The sequence below is a fragment of the Ambystoma mexicanum genome, chromosome 3q (genome assembly GCF_040938575.1).
Source record: "Ambystoma mexicanum isolate Mex_15411 chromosome 3q, UKY_AmexF1_1, whole genome shotgun sequence".
NCBI lineage: Eukaryota > Metazoa > Chordata > Amphibia > Caudata > Ambystomatidae > Ambystoma > Ambystoma mexicanum.
The window spans coordinates 5788784-5810445 of record NC_090926.1 but is presented as its reverse complement, the minus strand read 5'-3'; the positions used below and the strand labels follow the sequence as shown (position 1 = coordinate 5810445).

Here is a 21662-nt window from a genome sequence, read left to right as displayed (position 1 = left end):
TGGATGGTGATAAAAAGGCCTGCAGTACCACCAAATTGTTTTGTCCAGGAGAGTTCAAGGATGGAATGGATGTGGAGCAAACATCTCTTCCGAAGCTCTGCTCCATCTAGGATCAGGAGCTGGCATTTCCCGAACGCCGAGGGGGTGCTAAAGGACACTCTCTAACCAAATGCTTATCTGAGGCGCAGTACATGCACAAGCCCGTATGAATTCTCCTCATTCTCTCTTGTGGGGATATGGGTCCACGAAAGGCCCCAATCTGCATGAGCTCGGATTCTGAAACTGGGCTTGGGTTGCTTTCTGGCCTGAGGGTACCCTGAAATGATACCTTGGAAGGAGTTCCCCTGGATTTCTTCTTTTCTGACTTCCTTTCCTGGATACGTAAGTCAATCTGCATGGCAAGATCCATTAATGCCTGGAATGAGTTTGGTCGTGCCACTCTGGCCAGCTCATCCTTAATTTCTTCGTTCAATCCTCTTCTGAACAGGGTAAAACTCGCCTCAGTGGACCAGTCGGCTTCTTTTGCCAGTTGTTTAAATCGGGTCACATACGTGAGCATATCCTGGGTCCCTTGCTGAAAGTCTAACAAGCGTTCTTGTGCACTATAGACCTGCTCGGGGCGGTCAAACATGTCTTTTAGGGCACTTATAAACCCATCCTAATCGTCTAGGAGGGCATCGCTAGAGTTAACGAGGGCAGTGGCCCAAGTTAAGGCATTCCCAGAAAGGTGAGAGATTATAAAACCCACCTTGGCCCTGGGGGTCGCAAAATAGTAAGGCTTGAAGGTAAAATGAACCAAGCACGAATCCAGGAATGCACGAAGGGTCTTTGCGGAGCCGTCGTATTTATCCATGACTCCGCCCAGTATAACACTCTCTTTTGTAGCAGAATCCCGGGATAGAACCAATTGTTTGAGAGCAGCGTTCTCCGCTTTCAGATTCTGTACCTCGGTTGACAGTTCCTGCATACTACGCATCAAATCCTGCACGCCAGCCTCCATGTCGATATCTTTCGATTGGGTGGCGTCTCAAACTGTCAAGGAGTTCCCCCCCCTTCTCACCTGAATCCGTTCTTTACCGGTTTCTTGGAGGCTGCCTTCTTTCGGATGGATCGGGTTTTGAAGAAGGCGGCCCGTGTCTCTGCCGAATCCAGAATGCATTCAGTTTTCCGGGAGGTCGAATCCAGGAATCCAGGAGGCAAGGTAAATTCGCTAGAACTATAATCCAGGAGGAAGAAGGGGGCGGGGAGGGTTTGAGGAAGGGATAGCGGAGTAGAAAGGAGAAGAACCGCAAGCTACGGAGCACACGTCTGGTCGCTAATCGTTATAGCATTGAGACGCGCGGAGCCGCGGAAAGCGTGGTCTAAAAATAGCGAAGGGTTACGTCCAACGCATGGAGCGAGAAGGGAATGCGTTGGACGGCCATATTGGAGGTATTAGTTGTTTAAATCCGTTGTGACAAGGACCATGAGGCCCAAAAGGGGCGAACCCAGCGATTCATGAAAGGTGAAGGGAATCATTCTTCTGATATCGGACAAAGAGCTGTGATAACGATGCCAGGGGAAAGGAGTCATTCCCCCTGGCCTTGGGGTGAACTATACAAAGTTCCACCAGGAGAATGGAGGTATTCATTGGGCTGAGAGGTGGGTACTGGAGACACCAGGGGACGGGAGCCATTGCCTGGTTCCATTGGGAATTGCATAGGTTTAAATTCGGGGAAGAGCCATTCTGGACTTTGGAAAAAGATAGGATGAAGCCCGTAAACCAGAGGAGGGGTGTCATTCCTCCTGGTATTTTCTGTTGAAAGAGAATATTTGTTGGACACTGTTCAAGAAGCAGGAGAAGGGAGTCATTCTCCTGAAGAAGGAACTGTTAGTTTATACTTTATATAGTGTGATGGTTAGTCAAATTTGACACAGGATGGTGGAACTTTGATTTGACAGACATTCTCACAATATCTTTAGTTTTCATTTGCAGCAGGGATGACCCCTCTTAGAGATGGCGACAGTGATATTTTTTATTTGAAAAAGATGATAACCAAAACCATGCCACCTTTGTGTCCACTTCATTGACTTGCATACTGAGGAATTAGTCAATTAGTAAAATGTTTTTACTACTTTATCATGATTGCATTAGATATTGCCAAGCCGACTAGAGGAAATGTAACACTAGTCCCACCTCATTGCATGCTGAAACCGGTCAGAAAATGTATGAAGTTGCTATCTTTCAGGAAAATGTCCTCTAATTCATGTAAGATGCTCTTTGAAATATTAGCGCAGTTGAGTCCTAACAATTGGTCTTGGTTTGGCAATCTTCAGAAACATTTAATAAATAAGCTTTCAGATGCACATAAAAATATTATCTCGGCCAACAAACCAGTACACTTACCTACAGGCAAGTAGATGGCATATCCCGTCGTATGGCGTTATCTCGGCATCAGTTTACTTTTCCGGCTTATTACCACTGAAGATCTTTGTGTTTTTGTGAAATCACTTGCTCCTACCTCTGTGTTAGGCAGAATTATATGCAGTACCCTTTGGGAACACCACGCACAATTAAGACTACAAGTGACAGTACAAATTCACCTTTGGCACAAGCCTGTACTACACAGTTAAAGTGGTAGCGATGGCTGAGCAGCCAGACTTATCTCAAGAGTAAGTGAGCAGTATCAGATAGTTACACAAAGATCAGAAATTACTATGATTCAGGCAAACACTGTCTCAAGGTTTTCAAGTAAAAGAATATACACTTATTTCACCCTTCAGTTGTATAACAGTACACTATTATAAGCAGTCTAAAAATCACACTCTTAATACACCACATCACTTCCCTTAAATTCCAGACAAGTTAAGCTCACAAAATGAAGTGGGAGCAAAATGGCACTCCAGCAATTTAACAAGGAGGGAAAGACTAAGTTAATAGAAATTAAATCAAACCAACAGGTAAGTACTAAAGGCAATTAAACAAGAGGGTCTACAGAGCTAGAATCAGGTAGAAAAGGCTTATGGCCAAAGTCAATGGGTCAAAAGTCTTTTGCTCAAGATCACACAGTTCAGGGTAGTTTGCGGTAAGTTTGTGGCACGGTTTCCAGACAAGGTTGTTTGATGCAAAAGTTAGTTCAAAGAGAAGAGAAGGACAAGCCCTTGGTTGGAGAAAGATTTCAAACACTTTCACCGCGGTTGAACGAAATGAGCAACCAACCGGATTTGCACAGTACCTTAAAACGGAGAGGAAGCTGTAGCTGAGGCGGACGTTCCTGGTAGTTCCTGCAGGCTCACGGTTCCTGAAGCTACTGTCGGCCTGACAAGAAGTAGGAAGACTGGAGGTTCCTACACTACCCAGGGAAGAAACCAGCAGCAGAGCAAAGCAACAAATAAAAGGTGCGCTCCTTTAAAACCCAAGCAGGCTCCGACCTTCCTGGCTAGCCGGCCCACTGTAGCTCTGTACAGTGAATTCGACCAGAGGAGCGGTCCTGGCTTGTAGTTTGGGCGAACTGGTTGGTCCCACCAGCTCAAGGGAAGACGTTTCCTGGAGGATCTTCTGTTTTCAGATTCTGAAGATTCGGACCTGCAGCAGGGCTTCACCGGGCGGTTGTTGTTGTAGGGGTCCTCTTCTGTCAGCTCCTCGTTGGTTCTTTCGTTCCAGTGGCGACTGCCTTTCCAGTCCGAGACCTTCTTTTTATGCAGTTTTCCCCCATTCATACAGCCTGGCTGTCAATCACACAGCAGGGTGGCTGTCCTTGCAAGGACCGTCCCCCCAGAAAATCCAACAGGAGTGCGACTTGAGTTACCAAGGGAACCCATGGCAGGGGTCCGAAGATCCCTCCCTCACATCCTGCTTACCCAGACTTTCAGGCGCATTAAGGAGGGCTTCGAGGGGATTGGGTCCTCCGAAGTTTTCCATATCTATGACAGTAATTGCCACAGCTGTGCTGCTTCAGAACATTTTCGGCATCTGCGTCGATGACGTCGATGCACTGTCCTCGAGGGCCTCCGACGAGCCGACGTCACCGGATGTTATAAGTAGGACGCACAACGTCCGTAGCCTCAGTTCCTTTTTTTCTGCGAACGTGTTCGCTTTGGAGATCTCGGCGCGCCTCGGTTCTACTGAATCCTTTACTTTCGGTTATTCAAACCTGGTAGTTTGTGTATGAATATGTCGTCTTTGGCTTCTTCCATCCCGCGGTCGGGTTTTAAGAAGTGTCAGGTTTGCGGGTCCAATATGTCGTTGACTGACACGCATGACGCTTGCCTCTGGTGCCTCGGGGAGGACCGCGATACGGATGACTGTTTCGACTGCCAGTCGCTTACATCGAAGACCTTGCAGGAGCGTAAGAAGAAGCTGTCGGTGGGTAAGATGGCCAAGTCCCGGAAGTCGTGATCCAGTGGACTTTCGACGGACGATTCGAGGGGCAACTCTCTGCATCGTCGTCGTGAGTCTGGGGGAGGTCTCGGTCCAGGAGTCGGTCTCGCCATTCCTCTGCCTCTTCAAGGCACTCATGAAAGTGCCATCACAGGTCGCCTTCCCCTTCCTCATCCGAGGACTCCGACAGTCGGCGGGTTGCTTGTCTCAACAAGCATTCCACTCCTGAGGAATGGGATTTGTTCCGGCAGGAGATGATGGCGATTTTTCTGTCGCAGGGGTCCGTTCCATCCGCGCCTTCGGAAGACGCCAGCCGTGAGCGTGCTAGAGACGCCACCCCTGTGCCTTCGGGCTCGAGCGGTCGTCGCGACCACCGGGCGACTTCTAGGTACCGATCGGACAAGGCTGGTCGCTCTAAGCATGCCCGTTCCAGGTCCCGGTCCTCGACGCCCTTGAGACCGTCGGAGCCTGTGAAGTCTTCGAGGAAGCCGTTGACGGCATCAGCGCCCAGGCTGTCCAAGGACACGCTCGGGGCTCTGTCCTCGAGGACTGTGTCGACGCCGTCATAGTTGTCGGCGCCACGCTAGACGTCAACACCAATTCCGTTGACGCCTTTCGAGGCTGCTTTGTCGGAGCTACCCCGTGGCATGGTGGAACCCCTCAGAAAGGTTCTGGCCAAGGCAAAAAATGTCTTTGTCCCTTTTTCTGTGCCCTCCTTCCAACCTCTGGATTACGTTTTCTGAAGGGGAGGAGGGGTCTGAGGAATGTATGGTGCCTGAGGAGGTGCCTGATGAGATTTTGTCGGGTCATAGCAAGATTGAAGATCTGCGTCAGTCACTGCACGCCGCCAGTGGTCTGGACACCTCTCTGGAGGTGGAGTTCTGTAGGGCTGAGTTTGGCACCCATGCTGAGTCCACGTACCGGTGCCTTATGTCGAGGGTCACGGAATACTTGGGGTGGTCTGCGTCACCTGTGGATTTTCTGCAGGATGACCTGACGGACATCCTCGACCAAGGTCCTCCAAGTGACCTGGTACTGCCTTTCCATATGGCTTTGCAAAGAAGGGTGGCGGCGGCTTGGACTGCCCCGGAGAGTCTCCCGGCAGTTAGCAAATCTTTGCCGCGAAAATACCGTCCAGCCAGTAGCAAACCCTGTTACTTGACCACGCACCACACTCCGGAGAGTTTGGTGGTACAGGCGGCTACGACCCCAGCAAAGCAGGCGTCGTACCCTACCATCCCTCCTGATAGGTACGACAAGCGTTTTGATGGCTGGGCTAAGAAAGTGTTTTCTTCAGGGGGTATGGCATACAGGCAGCCAACTCCGTGTGTGCCTTGTCACGTTTCACGCACTGTCAAGATTAGTCAGGCGAGTACAAAGGCAGCGAATATGGCAAGGGAAATGTGCACCCAGGAACTACGACTCAAGTATGCTAGAACCCAGGAGTGCAAATAGAGTGTGACATCAAAACCAATATATGAAAAGGGATGTGGGGTAAGCACCTGACCGCGAGGAAAGTCGGCAAGCGCCTTACCCCCAATTGCTGTTACAGGTACTGACAGCGCTAAACCCACGTGGAGGGCAAGCAATGACAGGATCTGTGTACTAACACTCTTGATGGTATTACATAAGGGAACTTAAGAACTGTACTCACGAGGACGAGATAAACCTCTTGAATGTCAGCTAGCCCACGAATCCTGTTGAAGAAACTGGGACCCCGAAAGGCTAGAACAGCAATGGAAGGAAAACTAAATACCTAAGTGGGAATAGTGTTTACAAAATAGTGAGGAAAACATAAGCATTCACACAGGAGCTAGCTACTACCGCACACCACACCTAATAATCAAAGGGAAAATAAATGCAGAAGTGCAGTGGAAAACATGGAATGGATCCTCTAGAAAGTAAGGATCAGGAGCAGGGAAAAACGAAATAACCTATGCAAACTTCTCCCTACCCCTCCAAGGAAAAGACAGGAAACTAAACTAAGAGGAAGGCTAAGGCAAATGGGTAACAGCAGCAAAGGACAGAGTCAAAGAAATATAGAACACAGACAAACTGGGCTGCATCTAAAAGGGGAAAGCACTGAGAATTGCTGCCTGCAAACAGAGGAAGACAAAAAGGGAAATCAAGGGAGCAGAAATCAATTAGCGCATGAATCCGAAATTCAGGGCGGAGGAAACAAGAAAACAGGAACAAGGAAGTAGGTACAAAGGCAAGGAACCAGGAACCAGGGACTAGTCAAAAACAGGAACACTGCAAACGATGACCAGCGCTGGACTGAAGTAAGACTGAGGCTTTTAAAGCTGCTTAACGAGCACACGCCTCGGGTGTGCCGATTGCTGCACCTGCCGCCACAGCTGTTACCTATCCTCCACCCAACCTTGTGTTGCAAGGGTGGAGGTGGAGCAGTGGGCCAGGCATTCTGGGAAACATAGTCATTTGGTTAAAGAAGCATGCTGGCTGCCAAAAACCTGGAATGGATCCGGAAGGGAAGTAGCTGGGAAAATAGGGATTTAGCGCTCCCAAATCATCACAGCACTGTAGCATAAAGTTCGGAGGAAAAGTCCAGTAGGGAATAAACCCCAAATCATGCCCCCAAATGGTGGGAACGGGAGCGAAGGGAGCGAGTCGTGACACGCACACTCTGTGGAACTATTTCATTGGCGGCTGAACATCTTCCCGAAGGGGAGGAACGGGATGGTTTTCTTGCTATTGTACAGGATGGCAAGGATGCTATGTGTGAGTCCGTTCAGTCGGGTCTGGACATGGCGGATTGTTTCAGCCGGTCCATGGCGGCGAGCACCGTAACACGCAGGTTTGCGTGGTTGCGGAAGTCGGGATTTGCTCCTGATGTGCAAGCCCGGCTCCTCAACATGCCCTTTGATGGTGAACATCTTTTTGGCAGCAAGGCTGACGAGAGCTTTGAGAGGTTGCAGACCTCAAAAGCTGCAGCGAAGTCCATTGAGCGCTGCAGTTCGCCAACCTCTGCCTTTTCGTCCTAGGGGACAGCAATGGAGAGGAGGTTCCTTTCAATATTACTCATTCTTTAGTAAATCAAGAGGAGCTACAAGTCAAAGGGGCCACTGTAGGAGTGCCAGAGGTGGAAAACAGGGTACTCGAGTTGCCAAGGCCGCTCAGGCAGTTGCCCCTTTGCCCTCAGGCACTGCCGCAGCTGCTTCAGCTCAGTCATGAGGCCATGTCCTATGGTTCGTCAGTTGGGGGAAGGCTGGCGCAGCATCTTGTAGAGTGGCGTGCCATTACTTCAGATGTGTGGGTTCTGGAGATCATAGCCCACGGCTACTGTCTTCCTTTCTGGCAGAGGCCTCACGACAATCCACCAGGGAATCTCTCTTTGAAGTGTCCGTATCCGCTCCTTGCGCAGGAAATTCAGTCCCTGCTGGAGAAAGGCGCCATAGAACTGGTGCCTGTAGCGGAGAGGAACAAGGAATGGTATTCCCCTTATTTTTTGATTTCAATGAAAGACCCATGATGGACTTGCACGGTTTGAACAGGCTCCTCAGGAAGGACAAGTTCAAGATGGTTACTCTTTCTCAAGCCCTCCAGGCCCTTCAACTTCAGGGCTGGTTGGTGTCTCTCGACCACAAGGACGCTGTCATGCACCAACCCTGGAAGTTCGTCCACCGTTGGAAGTACTCCTAACATGGTGCTGACCGTTCCAGGTTGACGGTCTAGTTCATTTCCAATATGGCCGACGGAACCTATAACCATCAGGTTAGACCCGTGCTCTGCGCGTTGTATCGTCTTACGTTACGTGCGCTGCCAGTCTTTTACTAAGTGACTAGCCTCTCAGGATATTCATTCTAATACTTTTTACCTTACTGCCTATTTTTCTACAGTCTTTTCGCTATTCCTCATATGCGGTGCCTCCAGGTATTCAGGTAAGGTGAAGGGTATTTCGTTCCCTATCCTTTCTATCACGACACGTTATCATCCTCATGTTTATCGCGTCTTCCTTATATATGTCTGTCGCGGCTACCTCTCTCAGCCTACGCGTTTGGTTACTCGGTATAGTCCTTTTCTTTGACCTGTTCTAACACTTTTTCCACTCTTCTCTTTTCATATCTATCTCTTACCTGGTATCCGGCTTGATACGGCTCTCCTTCGTTCCGTCTGGTCTCATAGTTTCACTCTCCTATACGGAGGCTCCTACCTGAAGCATTGCGAGACCGCACAGAGCCTGGAGATCTTCTTTGATCTATCCTTCCCATCTCATTGGAAGGATAAGAAGGGACGCTCGTTTGTGATTCCATCTACACGTGTTCCTTGTTGCTGCCAGCAGGGTGAATCGTCCAGCCATCTAATCTTAAAGTGGCAGTGTTCCTTCAATCAACCCTAACTTGCAAAGATGGATTAAAGCACAATTGCGTTTTTTTGGCTTTTTCCCCGCACTAAGGGCATGCTCCTCTAGGATCTCCCAGATCTGCAGTTATTCCAGATCATGGAGGCCACCGAGGGAGCGCGTACCTACCTATGTCAAAAAAAAAAAGAGAAGAAGCCAGTAGAAAGCATAAGGATCAAGAAGAAGAAAGGAACAGCAAGGTTGGAGGAGGTACTAGAAGATCCAGGTTAGGAGGAGGAAGTTCAGCCTGACAGACGCTTACTTTCATGTGCCGATCCATCCCAAGCACAAGCAGTACCTGAGGTTCGCGGTTGAAGACTCGCACTTTCAGTTTCGGGTCCTGCTGTTCGGATTGACCTCCACCCCGAGGGTCTTCACCAAACTCTTGGTGCTGGTGGCAGCGTATCTCGGGAAAGTGGGGATTCACGTTTACCCCTACCTGGACGATTGGTTGATCAGGGCGCGCTGTCCCTCACCTGCCAGTCTCTTCACAAGCTGGGCTTCTCCCTCAACTTAAAGAAGTCCCATTTGACGCCAACCCAGCGGCTCCAGTACATCGGAGCAGCGCTCGACACATCCCTGGGGCAGTGTTGCCCTCCCCATGTGAGGGCTCATCACATTCAGTAGATGGTGCACAAGTTTCAACACGGCCAGAGTCTCCCGGTGTTCGAGTTCTTGAGGTTGCTCGGCCTCATGGTATGCTGCATTCTTCTGGTGCCAGGGGCCAGGTTGCGGATGAGATCTCTGCAATGGGCCCTCAAGATGCAGTGGTCACAGTCCTCCGGCAGGATGTTGGACACCGTTCAGGTGCCGCCCTCGTTCGCCCAGGACCTTCGGTGGTGGGCCGTTGAAGGCAATCTGATGAAGGGGGCTCCATTTTGGCTACCCTGGCCGGAGGTAACGATCGTGACGGACACATCCCTCATGGGATGGGGAGCGCATGCCAATGAGTTGACAGTCAGCGGTCGTTGGTCTCCGTCGGCAACCAGACTCAATATCAATCTGTTGGAGCTGAGGGCCATCAGGCTTGCCCTGAAGGCTTTTCTGCTGACTGTGCGAGGGAAGAATGTCCTGACTCTTGACAGACAACACAGTGGCCATGCACTACCTCAACAAAAAGGTGGGGGTGCAGGGTCACTTCCTCTGTGCATGGAGGCGATGCAGCTCTGGTTCTGGGCCATCCAGCAGTAAGTGTCGATCTCGACGGTTCATCTGGCCGGAGACGAAAACGAGACAGTGGACGCTCTGAGTAGGCAGAGCGCGATCTTTCACTAGTGGGAGCTGGCTCAGGAGATTCTCCTGGAGATCTTCGCCCTTCGGGGGACCCCTCATGTGGATCTCTTCGCCTCCAGTGTCAACTTGAAGTGCGAAAGGTTCTGCTCGTGGGAATTTCCTCTAAAAGGAGCCGTAGGAGACGCGTTTGTGGTGGAGTGGTCCTTCCCACTGCTGTACGCGTTTCCTCCAGTCCCCGTCATCCCGCAAGTGCTGCAGAGGTTACGGAGGTTCGGTTCCCGGATGATCCAGATTGCTCCGGCTTGGGCCCAGAGGACGTGGTAACCGGACCTGCTCGACTTGTCCATCTGCCCTCCACGTCGTCTTCCCTACCGAGACGATCTGCTCTCACGGGAGGGGGGTCAGGTTCTCCATCCAGAGGTCTGATCCCTCAACCTTCACGCTTGGCTTCTGAAAGGTTGAGGTATAAGGATTGGGACCTCCCCGAAGACGTGATGGAGGTGTTGCTTTCGGCCAGACTGCCGGCTACGAAGTCCCTGTACCGTTGCTGTTGGAGAAAGTTCTGGGACTGGTGCAGGGTTAAGAATGTGGATCCTTTTTCATGTGACATTCCTGTGGTTCTGTCTTTTTCGCTTTTGTTGGCCCACAGGGGCCTGCAAGTGGGAACTGTTAAAGGTTACCTGGTGGCGCTGTCTATATTTAAGCGCTCCTCTGAGGAGTGTTCCTATTTCAAAATTCCTTTAATTTCTCAGTTTCTCAAAGGACTCACTAATGTGTTTCCACCGTCACCTTTCCAGGTGCCTGGTTGGGATTTGAACCTTGTTCTGAAATTCCTTAAGGGTGCTCTGTTTGAGCCTTTACATTCTTGTCCTTTGAGGCTGTTAACCCTTAAAAGTGTGTTTTTAGTTGCGGTCACTTCCGCTCGCAGAGTGAGTGAGTTGCAGGCACTTTCAGTTAAGCCACCAGTCACTGTGTTTCATAAGGACAGGGTTGTTATTAGAGTTTGTCCTTCCTTTCTTCCGAAGGTGGTGTCGGAATTTCATTTAAGCCAGAAGATTATTCTTCCGGCATTTTATCCTCCTCCACATCCTGGTAAGGAAGAGGAGCGGATCCATAGGTTGAATCCTAGGAGAGCTTTAAGTTTCTACATTTCACGCATGTCCCGGGTCAGAGTGGACGATCAGCTCTTTATTGGTTACGCTGGAAGGCGTTTGGGACAAGCTGTTACTAAGCAGACTTTGTCTAGATGGATTATCTTGGCAATTTCTGAATGTTATCGCTTGGCGGGTAAGGACCCTCCGGTAGGCTTACGGGCCCATTCTACTAGGGGTATGGCTGCCTCTACTGCCCTGCAGGGGGGTGTTCCTATTCGTAACATCTGTGAAGCAGCCACATGGGCTTTGGTCCATACTTTTTTACGACACTACTCCCTAGATTCTATGCATGGGCAGGATCTGGCCTTTGGCAAGGCGGTCCTTTATTCTGCAATTTGATTGGGCATTCTAAATTTCTATATTCTAAATAATTTTTCCCTCCTCAATACGTTGGTACTGCTTTGGGAGTCTGTCATAGAAATGGAATACATCGGAGGACCCAATCCCCTTGAAGAACAAGTTACTCTCTTACCTGGTAACATTCTTTCGATGGGATGGTCTGACGACGTATTCCATATCGCTCCCTCCCTACCCGCCCAGTTTCAGAATTTCTTATACGATTGCAGCTTGCGTTTCTGCAAGGCTTTCTGTGGTCATACTGGCAGGGGTTTGGTGCCACACGTCCTGGGGGAAAAAACAACAACTGAGGCTACGGGCGTCTTGCATCTTACTTATAGCATCCGGTGACGCTGGCTCGACGGAGGCCCTCGAGAACAGTGTATCGACGTCATCGAAGCAGGACGCAGACGCCAAAAAATTTCCAAAGCAGCATAGCTGTGGTGATTACTGTCATAGATATGGAATACGTCGTCGGACCATCCCATCGAAAGAACGTTACTAGGTAAGAGAGTAACTTGTTCTTCGAATGAATTGTGTCCTCCCACGTATTCCTCATCTTAGATATATCCTTACCTTTAGGTTTCGCCTCAGAAAATGTTTTCTCTCTCCAGCAGAGGGCGCTTCACTCGAGGCCGCGGCGTCTATGTCCCTCGGCAGCATCCGTCGAGCACCAACGTCATCCCCGTATAAGAGCCTTGAGCGCGCCTGTTGGCTTCAGTTCCGTTTTTCCGTTAGCTTCGCTTTGGATCGAGTAAAACGGCGCTTCAGTATTTTGTGAGAAAAAGCAATGTCGTCTTCGAACCCTTCCACACCGAAGACGGGCTTTAAAAAATGCCTAATGTGGAAAGAAAATGTCCCTGACGGATCCACATAAGAACTCTCTATGGTGCCTCGGTCCCGACTACCGTACGGAAGACTGTGGTTCGTGCCAGTCGATGACCCACAAAGCCCTAAAAGAGCATAGAGGTAAACTGGTGATGGGGGAGGGTGTTTCGAAGTCCACTTTAAAAAAGAGAGACTCGGACGAGTCTTCGAAATCATATCATAAAAAACATCATTCGAGAAGTAGATCGAGGAAGTCGTCTTCTTCGTCTTCTAAGAAGGCTAAGAAGAGACAGCATCGATCTCCCTTATCCTCTTCGGCATCTTCGGAAGAGGTTATCACATGTACATCTAAACATGACTCTCCAAGGAAATGGGAAGCTTTTCGAGTATCCATGCTAAAAAAATTTGAGAACGCGGCCCAGACCCCCTAAAAAATATGTAAAGACCACCATGCTCCTGCTCACAAGAAAGGTGACAGAGGAAGGTCCAAAACAAGAAAGGCTCATAAAAAGACGTTGAACGTCATCGAGAGACTCTTCTCGATCACCTCGTAAGTCAGATCCTTCGGTGCATAAATCGAAGGCAGAGGGAAACAAAATGGCGACGAAAGATCATACGCCATCGAAGTCAACATTGACGCCGTCGAAGACTTCGAAGCTCCTCGAGTCGACAACTCCCTCGAAGGAAGCTACGTCGAGCTTGCGCTCGAAGACCATGAAAGCTCCTTCGTCGGTTTCCACGGCTCCCTCGACGATTACCTCAAGGTCGTCGAAAGTTCCTTCGAAGATGTTGAAGGAAGTGATTAAAACTTCGGCGCCATCGACGCTTTCGTCGACGCCCAAACCTTTAATAAAGGAAAGACCTGTAAAGCCTGAAAAGGTTTTTCATCCTGAGAGTCAACATGCTTTTTTCAGGACCATGTCATACAGCTATGAGGGAGAATCATCAGAAGAAGAGGAAGTAACCTCTGCTGGAGGTAAATTTGGCACAAGATCTGTCCCAGAGGAATTAATTAATTCTCAATCAAGAATTCAAGATCTGCAAGAATGTTTGCAAACAGCAAGTGGCCTGGATACTTCTCCAGAGTATGAACTTGACAAACCAGACCCATCAGAACAGATTGATACAAGTTATAGAAGACTCATGAGCAGAGTTACAGAATTTATGGGGTGGGGTAGGAGTTCACCAGTCAGTCATGATGATGACATGACAGATATATTATCTGGAACACCCCAACAAGACCCCATTCTACCATTTCATATTGCCTTACAAAGAGGGGTTAGTTCTGCATGGGAACATTCTGAAGCCATAGGTGCAGTGAATAGAAAGTTTGTGGCAAAACATAGACCTTGTATATCTGATCCGGAGTACCTCAGCAAACATCCAACTCCGGAAAGCTTAGTAGTACAGGCAGCCACTTCCACAAAGAATGGAGCATACCCTACAATCCCTCCAGATAGGGACGATAAAAAGGTGGATGCATGGTCTAGGAAAATGTTCACATCTGGCAGTATGGCTTTGAAGTCTACTAATGTAACCTGTACCTTGGCAAGGTTCACATATACCCTGTGGGACTGCATGTCGGCGGCAGCTGAACACATCCCACAATGTGAAGAACGTGGTGGCTTTCTAGCTATTATAAGGGATGGAAAGGAGGCTTCGGGACAATGCCTTCAATCAGGATTGGACACAGCTGACAGTATCAGCAGGTCCATGGCGACTAGCACAGTGCTACGTAGATTTGCGTGGCTATGAAAGTCTGGGTTTGCTCCTGATTTGCAATCCAGACTTCTTAATATGCCCTTTGATGGCTCGAGGTTGTTCGGTAGCAAGGCAGATGAAAGTTTGGAGAAGCTACAGACCTCCAAAGCGGCGGCAAAATCTCTGTGCCACCATAAGACAACCTCAGCAACGCCCCTACACAGGCTCATCTTCCTGGAGAGGTCGTCGTTTTCGCTATTATTCCTCAATTGGAAGAGGAAGAGGGCAGGCCAATCAGAGAGGTCAAAGAAAATTTCCCCGGGGACGAGGAAAAGGTGCTAGATCAGCCCGAGCAATGGCATCTGTACCATCAGCCGCTGCTGCAGCTGCTGCAAAACCACTCTGAGGTTTTGATCCACAAGACCTCGGTGGGAGGCAGAATCTCACAGCATCTAGAAGAATGGCGGGGCATTACTTCAGATGCTTGGGCACTGGAAACAGTATCCCGAGGTTACTGCCTTCCTTTTCTAAAGAAACCTCAGAATCATCCTCCGGAATACAACTTGCCAAGCATCCGGATCCGCTCCTGTTGCAGGAAGTTTTAACCCTGCTACAGAAAGGTGCAATAGAACATGTACCTGTAGCGTAGAGGAACAAGGGTTGGTATTCCCCATACTTCCTTATTCCAAAGAAAGTCTGAGGACTGAGACCCATCTTGGACTTGAGAAACTTGAACAAGTTCCCAAGGAAGGACAAATTCAAGATGGTCACACTTTCTCAGATCTTTCAGGCTCTCCAACCCCAGGACTGGTTAGTATCATTGGACCTTCAGGATGCTTACTTTCATGTGCCAATCCATCTCAAGCACAGAAAGTACCTGAGGTTTGCGATTGGCAATTCTCACTATCAGTTTCGAGTTCTGCCATTCGGGTTGACCTCCGCCCCAAGAGTTTTCACCAAGTTGATGGCGGTGGTGACAGCGAGTCTCAGGAGAGGGAGGATTCATGTCTATCCCTATCGGGACGATTGGATGATCACAGCACGTTCTCCAGAACAAGCCCTGGATTACCTGTCCAAGACTTGTCACTTCCTTCACAGACTAGGTATTTCTCTGAATTTAAAAAAGTCAAACATGATACCATCAAAGAAGCTCCAGTTTATAGGAGCAGTCCTGGATACCTGTTCGGGCAAAGCCTCGCCTCCTGAAGAGAGAACTCACCACATTCTGGAGATGGTAATAAAATTCCAGAATGCCCAGCATCTTCCGGCCTTCGATTTTCTTAGGTTGCTCGGTCTGATGGCATCCTGCATTTGTCATGGTGCCAGAAGCGAGATTGAGAAGGAGATCTCTTCAATGGGCTCTCAGAACTCAATGGTCCCAATTCTCAGGGGAAATGTCAGATCTACTGCAGGTCCCATCCCAAGTAGCACAGGATCTACAATGGTGGGCTTGCAAACATCATATCCTCAGAGGAGAATCTTTTAGGCAGCCATGGCCGGAGATAACAGTAGTGACGGACTCCTCACTTACGGGGTGGGGAGCCCATATCAACAATCTGACAATCAGCGGACGTTGGTCTCCATCAGGGTCCAAACTACACATCAATCTTTTGGACTTGAGGGCAATCAGACTAGCGCTGAAGGCCTTCCTGCCCTCTGTACGGGGAAAGAATGTTCTGATAATGAAGGACAACACAGTGGCCATGTACTACCTCAACAAGAGAGGAGGTGTAGGATCACTACCTCTGTGCAGAGAGGCGATGCAACTCTGGTTCTGGGCAATACAAGAAGGGATCTCTCTGTCGGCAATTCATCTAGCCAGAGAGCAAAACACAACAGCGGACGCTCTGAGCAGGCAGAGCACAGTCTTTCACGAGTGGGAGATAGCTCGGGAAGTCATTCAAGAGATCTTCGCCCTTTGGGGAACCCACTAAAGTGGATCTGTTCGCGACCAGGGCCAACCGGAAGTGCAAATTGTACTGCTCAAGGGAATTTCCCCCGAGAGGAGCTCTAGGGGACGCGTTTGTTGTGGAATGGGAGTTTCCACTTCTGTATGCGTTTCCTCCAATCCCTGTGATCCCTCAAGTAATCAGGAGGTTGAGGAAGTTCGGGAAAACCATGATCCTAATTGCCCCACATTGGGCCAGGAGAACGTGGTACCCAGACCTTCTCGACATGTCCATCTTCCCTCCAATACGTCTTCCAAGAAGAGAGGATCTTCTCTCGCGACAGGAAGGTCATGTTCTCCATCCGGAGGTCAACACACTCCACCTTCACGCATGGCTTCTGAAAGGCTGAGATGCAAGGATTGGGATCTTCCGGATGACGTGATGGAGATTTTGCTTTCGGCTAGAAGGCCAGCAACCAAATCTCTTTATTGGTGTCGTTGGAACAAGTTCAGTAGCTGGTGCAGATAAAAGAATGTGGACCCATTTCAGTGTAATATCCCCACAATTTTATCTTTTCTGTTACATTTAGCCAATCTGGGGCTCCAGGTTGGGACAATGAAGGGATACTTGGCAGCGCCATCCATTTTTAAGCACTCTTCCGAAGAAGAATCTTACTTTAAAATACCCTTGATAATTCAATTCCTAAAAGGTTTAAATAATGTTTTTCCCCCAATACCTTTCCAGGTTCCAGTGTGGGATCTAAACTTAGTTCTAAAATTTCTCACATGTGTTCCATTTGAGCCTTTACATTCTTGCCGACTAAGGCTCCTTACGTTGAAAACAATACTCTTTGTAGCATTGACATCAGCCCGCAGGGTAAGTGAGTTATAGACGCTTTCGAGCGGTCCTCCTCACACCATCTTTTATAAGGACAAAGTAGTTCCTAGGGTTAAACCTTCTTTTTTGCCAAAAATTGTTTCGGACGTTCATCTGTCACAGAAAATAACTTTACCTACGTTTTACCCTCCTCCTCATGCAAGCAAGGGAGAGGAGCGACTTCATAGACTAGATCCCAGGAGAGCTTAGTTTTTACATCTCAGGATTTGCAAAAATTTGTCAGTGTGATCAACTTTTCGTAGGATACACTGGACGTAAACTGGGCCTTCCGGTAACAAAACAAACATTATCCAGATGGATAATTTTAGCCATAACAGAATGTTACAGATTGGCGGGAAAAGAACCACCTGATGGACTAAGAGCTCATTCGACCAGGGGCATGGCAACTTCAACAGCACTGAAAAGGGGTGTCCCTGTGCAAGATATTTGTGCAGCAGCCACATGGTCGTCTATGCACACCTTTATAAAACATTATGCATTGGATTCGCCTTCTTCTCAAGGAGGTCCGTTTGCGAAATCTGTACTACATTCTGTACATGATTAGAAAAAGATGCTGTACTCCCACCTCCAATGCAAAACTGCTTTGGGAGTCTATCTAAGATGAGGAATACGTGGAAGGACACAATCCATTCGAAGAACAAGTTACTTACCAACTGTAACGTTCTTTCGATTGGATGTTCCTCCCACGTATTCCTCATCGACCCTCCCATCCCCACCCCACAGTACAGTTTACGTGAATTACACTCAAGACTCTTTTAGGGCTTGGGTCAAAAGAGGCATGTCATTGACTTTCAAGATCCATGGAAGATAATATACGAAAAAAACAGAACTGAAGCCAACGGGCGCGCTCGAGGCTCTTATACGGGGGATGACGTCGGTGCTCGACGGATGCCGCCGAGGGACATCGACGCCGCGGCCTCGAGTGGAGCGCGGAGCGCCCTCTGCTGGATCACAATCTGATTCTATTTTGCCTTTTCATACTGCATTGCAGAAAAGGGTGGCTCGGAACTGGGAGACTCCGCAATCCAATCCGGCAGTTGATAAGAACTTGACTTAAAAATACCGCCCTTACAGTAGTGACCCTGACAACCTGTCGAAACAGCCCACTCCGGAGAGTGTGGTGGTGCAGGCAGCTATGGCAACTTCCAAACAAGCAGTGTACTGTTAAGGATTTCAATCCGGCAATACACCCGGGTCTCGTCTAGCATGTAATGGACAGATGAAATACTTATTTATTGTGTCTACAGGTTCAATATTCTGAGTGATATACCACTCATATCACACCCTTCTCAAAATACCCCCCAGGTCACACTGGACCAGGAATCGGGCTGGTTGGTAAAGGTATTATTTATTTATTTAAAATGCAAATTAACTATAAGTTTTAATATATAGGGCAGCAATCACCAATTTGGTGACCATACAAATCAGAAAGTAGATAACGCAATTGAATTCACTTTTGAGCAACACAGAAGATAAAACACCAAGGTAAAGAACAGTTTTGGTTTGTGTGAAAAGATAGCGTTTAAGTTAAGATTTCTTAAATCACAGGTGAGCATTTCTACACATATGTAAGTAAGCAGCAGGTATTTAGGAATGAAAGAACAAGGTATAGGGTTTGAATGCAATCTTGCCTCCCCAAACAAGAGAGAAAAGCATTTTTGTAAATGACACTTTTAAAATGACAGTTGCGAATGACTGTGTGAAACAATGAAAAGTGTGCAAAAATCCTTAAATTGATATAAATTCCTATGAGAGCAACACTGAACAGGTCCTAACAAACATAGGCTACAATATGAGCAACAGAACATACTTTAAATCAGAATGGGATTTTGGAAAGACTTTGAATGGGAAGACACACGTGGAAAACATTTGCAAATCGCAAATTCCCGCCTAATTTTCACTATGCGATTGTTAATATAAATGGGTCAAATACACTGTTTCGCAATGCGGTAGTTGGTTGTGGATGTAGCTACAGGGTTTAGGTTTAAGTGAGAGTTGAAATTAAGTTTCTAGCTTTAAAATTGAAGAAGTTATGCAAGTTTGAATGAGATGTGTTTTGGAGAAAAATGAATTAATATGAATTACTAAGAAAAAGAAGAATGCCGCCCGGGAATCTCCACAGTTAAGCACGGCTGCTTGTAACTCTTCACGTGGCAGATACTACGTTTTCTTTATGGGAATTACTTTATTTAATCCAAATCACTAATGGCTATGGTCTAGAAAAACAAATGAGACATCAGCGCTAACACTAGGGATACAGACAGGGTTGCAAGAATGGTTCTGACACTATTGGAGTTAAGTTAAAGAGATGATGGTTTGAGATTGGGGTAGGACAAGGCAAATATACCATGGGTGACTATGATTCCTGTTCATACTTATAGTCCACTGCACATTAAGATTGGACCGGATCGGATCTACCGGCAGCAGGGCACCTCTGGCGGGATGGTCAGCTGGGCGGTTCTGGTCAATTAGACTGCACCTCAGATTGGATTGGCCCTTCTGGTCACTGGACACTGTAGATTAGAGAAATGACGAGTTTCAGTGGGCAAGCCTGAATGGTAGCAAGCCAGACTGGATCAGAGTTATTTCCCTGAAGTTTGGGATGGTTCAGGATTTGGACCTAGCTGAAAAGAGTTCAGCAAATGCTGAGGCCTGGGTTTTGCAAAGTAGTCTGGCATCAGGATAAGATGAAAAGGTCTGGAACAGGATGCAGAAGTCGGGAACAAAACGCTCCGCGGAAATCAGGATGTAGTCCGGTATCAGTGTGTGCCTGTGTGTTGTGAGGTTCCCATATTTATCATGCAAGTGACATCACTCAGTTTATAGTAGAGGCAGAATTACAATCCACACCCACTCAGCTGTGATGGGTCAAAGGCACTTGCCTTGTTCTGGTTGGAAGACAGAAAGAGCTGTCATATTTTATGATGTGACTTGGGAACTCCCACAGTGATTTGGCTAAAAAAATGAACTTTCCCACAAATACACATTTCGAGTGGATTGTGTCCTCCAACGTATTCCTCATTTTAGATGTATTCCATCCAGCTTTGCTGCTCTTCGGAATTTTTTTCGGCAGAGGGCGCCGTGCGTCGATGTCGTCGAGTCGATGGTCGCTCGAAGGCCTCCGTCGAGGGTGACGTCATCGGGTGTATAAGAAGCACGCGCGGTGCCCGTTGGCTTCAGTTCCATTTTTCCACAGTTACATTGCTTCGGACATTCGGCGCACCTCGAGTTCTGTGAAGAAAATATATATAAACAAGAAGAAATATGTCCTCGTTATCGACACCGACCACGACCCCGAGATCGGGTTTCAAGAAATGCAAGTCATGCGGCTCAAAAATGTCGATCACGGACCCGCACTGCGAGTGTTTGTGGTGCCTCGGGGAAGGCCACGGCATGGAGGCCTGTTCGAAGTGTCAGGCGATGACGGGGAAGGCGTATGCGGGAAAGCTATAGGTAGGTCGGAAGGATCGAAAAGCCTCTAGCGTTGAGTCGAGCACCCATGAGGAGAAATCTCCTCGACCCGAAAGGCGTCGATCTAGATCCCAAAGCGATTCTCATTGCTCGTCGTCTTCATCAGAAAAATCGAAGAACCGACGCCACAGGTCTCCCTCCACCTCGTCGTCAGACGAGTCTCCGAAAAAAATGAAATGCCCCATGAAACATTAGTCTTCCGAAGAGTGGGAAGCAATCAGGGTCAAAATGATGGAGGTGTTTGAGAAGGCGAAGCCTCAGGCCGCGCCTTCTTCGGAAGCCGGCTGGGAGCGTCATCGCTCCGACACTCGCGCGCCCTCAAGCCCGGGTGATCGTAAAAGGAAGGATAGGGAACCTTCCAGTACACCGAGCGATAAACGCTCGAGGTCACCAACGCCGTCCAAGACCTGTCACACCTCGAAGGGAAAATTGTCGAAGACTGCCTCAACACCCTCGAAGCAGACCCTGTGGACGACCACTATGTCGTCGACGCCTTTATCGACGTCGATGCCGAAACCCTCGGCGCCAAGGGCTCCAACCAAGCCAGGGCAGCCAGAAAAAGAGAAGGAGAAAGTTAAAAAACATGTAATTTCTTCAGAGACTGGTACTACACCTCTTCCTCCTCCTCTCCCAGAGAAGGTTGTCAAGCCTCACCATAGGAAGGAGTTTTTCAAATCCTTGACCTCAATTTTTGAGGAACAGGAGAGATCAGAGGAGGAAAATGTACCTTTTGGATTGGAATATGGCACCCCAAATGTCCCAGAATGCTTGATCTCAGAGGAAAGCAGAATGAGGGATTTGGTGGGGTCTTTACATAATGCAAGTGGCATTGACACTTCTCCTGAGAATGACTTTGGTAGACCAGATCCAGGAGAGCATGCCAGTCCATCTTACCGTCAGTTAATGACCAAGGTGGTAGTAGATTACTTGGGATGGGCTAGACCACCACCCCAATTCGTGCAAGACGATTTAACAGACATATTGGACCATGGTCCCACTGAAGACCCAGTACTACCTTTTCATGTAGCCTTACAAAATAGGGTGGCCAAGAATTGAGAAACTCCGGATTCTATTCCTCCGGTAAATAAGTCCCTCGCATCAAAATACCGCCCAGCCAGTAGCGACCCCGGCTATCTGTCAAAACATCCAACTCCCGAGAGTCTGGTCATAAAGGCAGCCACAGCTTCCAACAAACTTGCGTACCCGTCTATCCCTCCAGACAAGGACGATAAGCGTGTGGATGGTTGGGCACGGAAGGTATTTTCAGCCGGGAGCATGGCATTAAAATCTGCCAACTCCACATGTGCCTTGGCAACATTTTCGTAAACTCTGTGGGAGTGCATCGCAATGCCGGCGGAGCACATACCAGAAGGGGAAGAAAGGGAAGGATTCCTAGCCATCGTTAGAGATGGAAAGGAGGCCATGCAGGAATC

At 48.5% G+C, this 21662-nt stretch overlaps 1 protein-coding gene across 7 annotated transcripts in view; it reads left to right on the top strand.

Moving 5' to 3' along the window:
* Window positions 1-21662, top strand: part of TNRC6B (trinucleotide repeat containing adaptor 6B) — a 2246995-nt gene that overhangs the window by 231681 nt on the left and 1993652 nt on the right. The window lies entirely within an intron of this gene.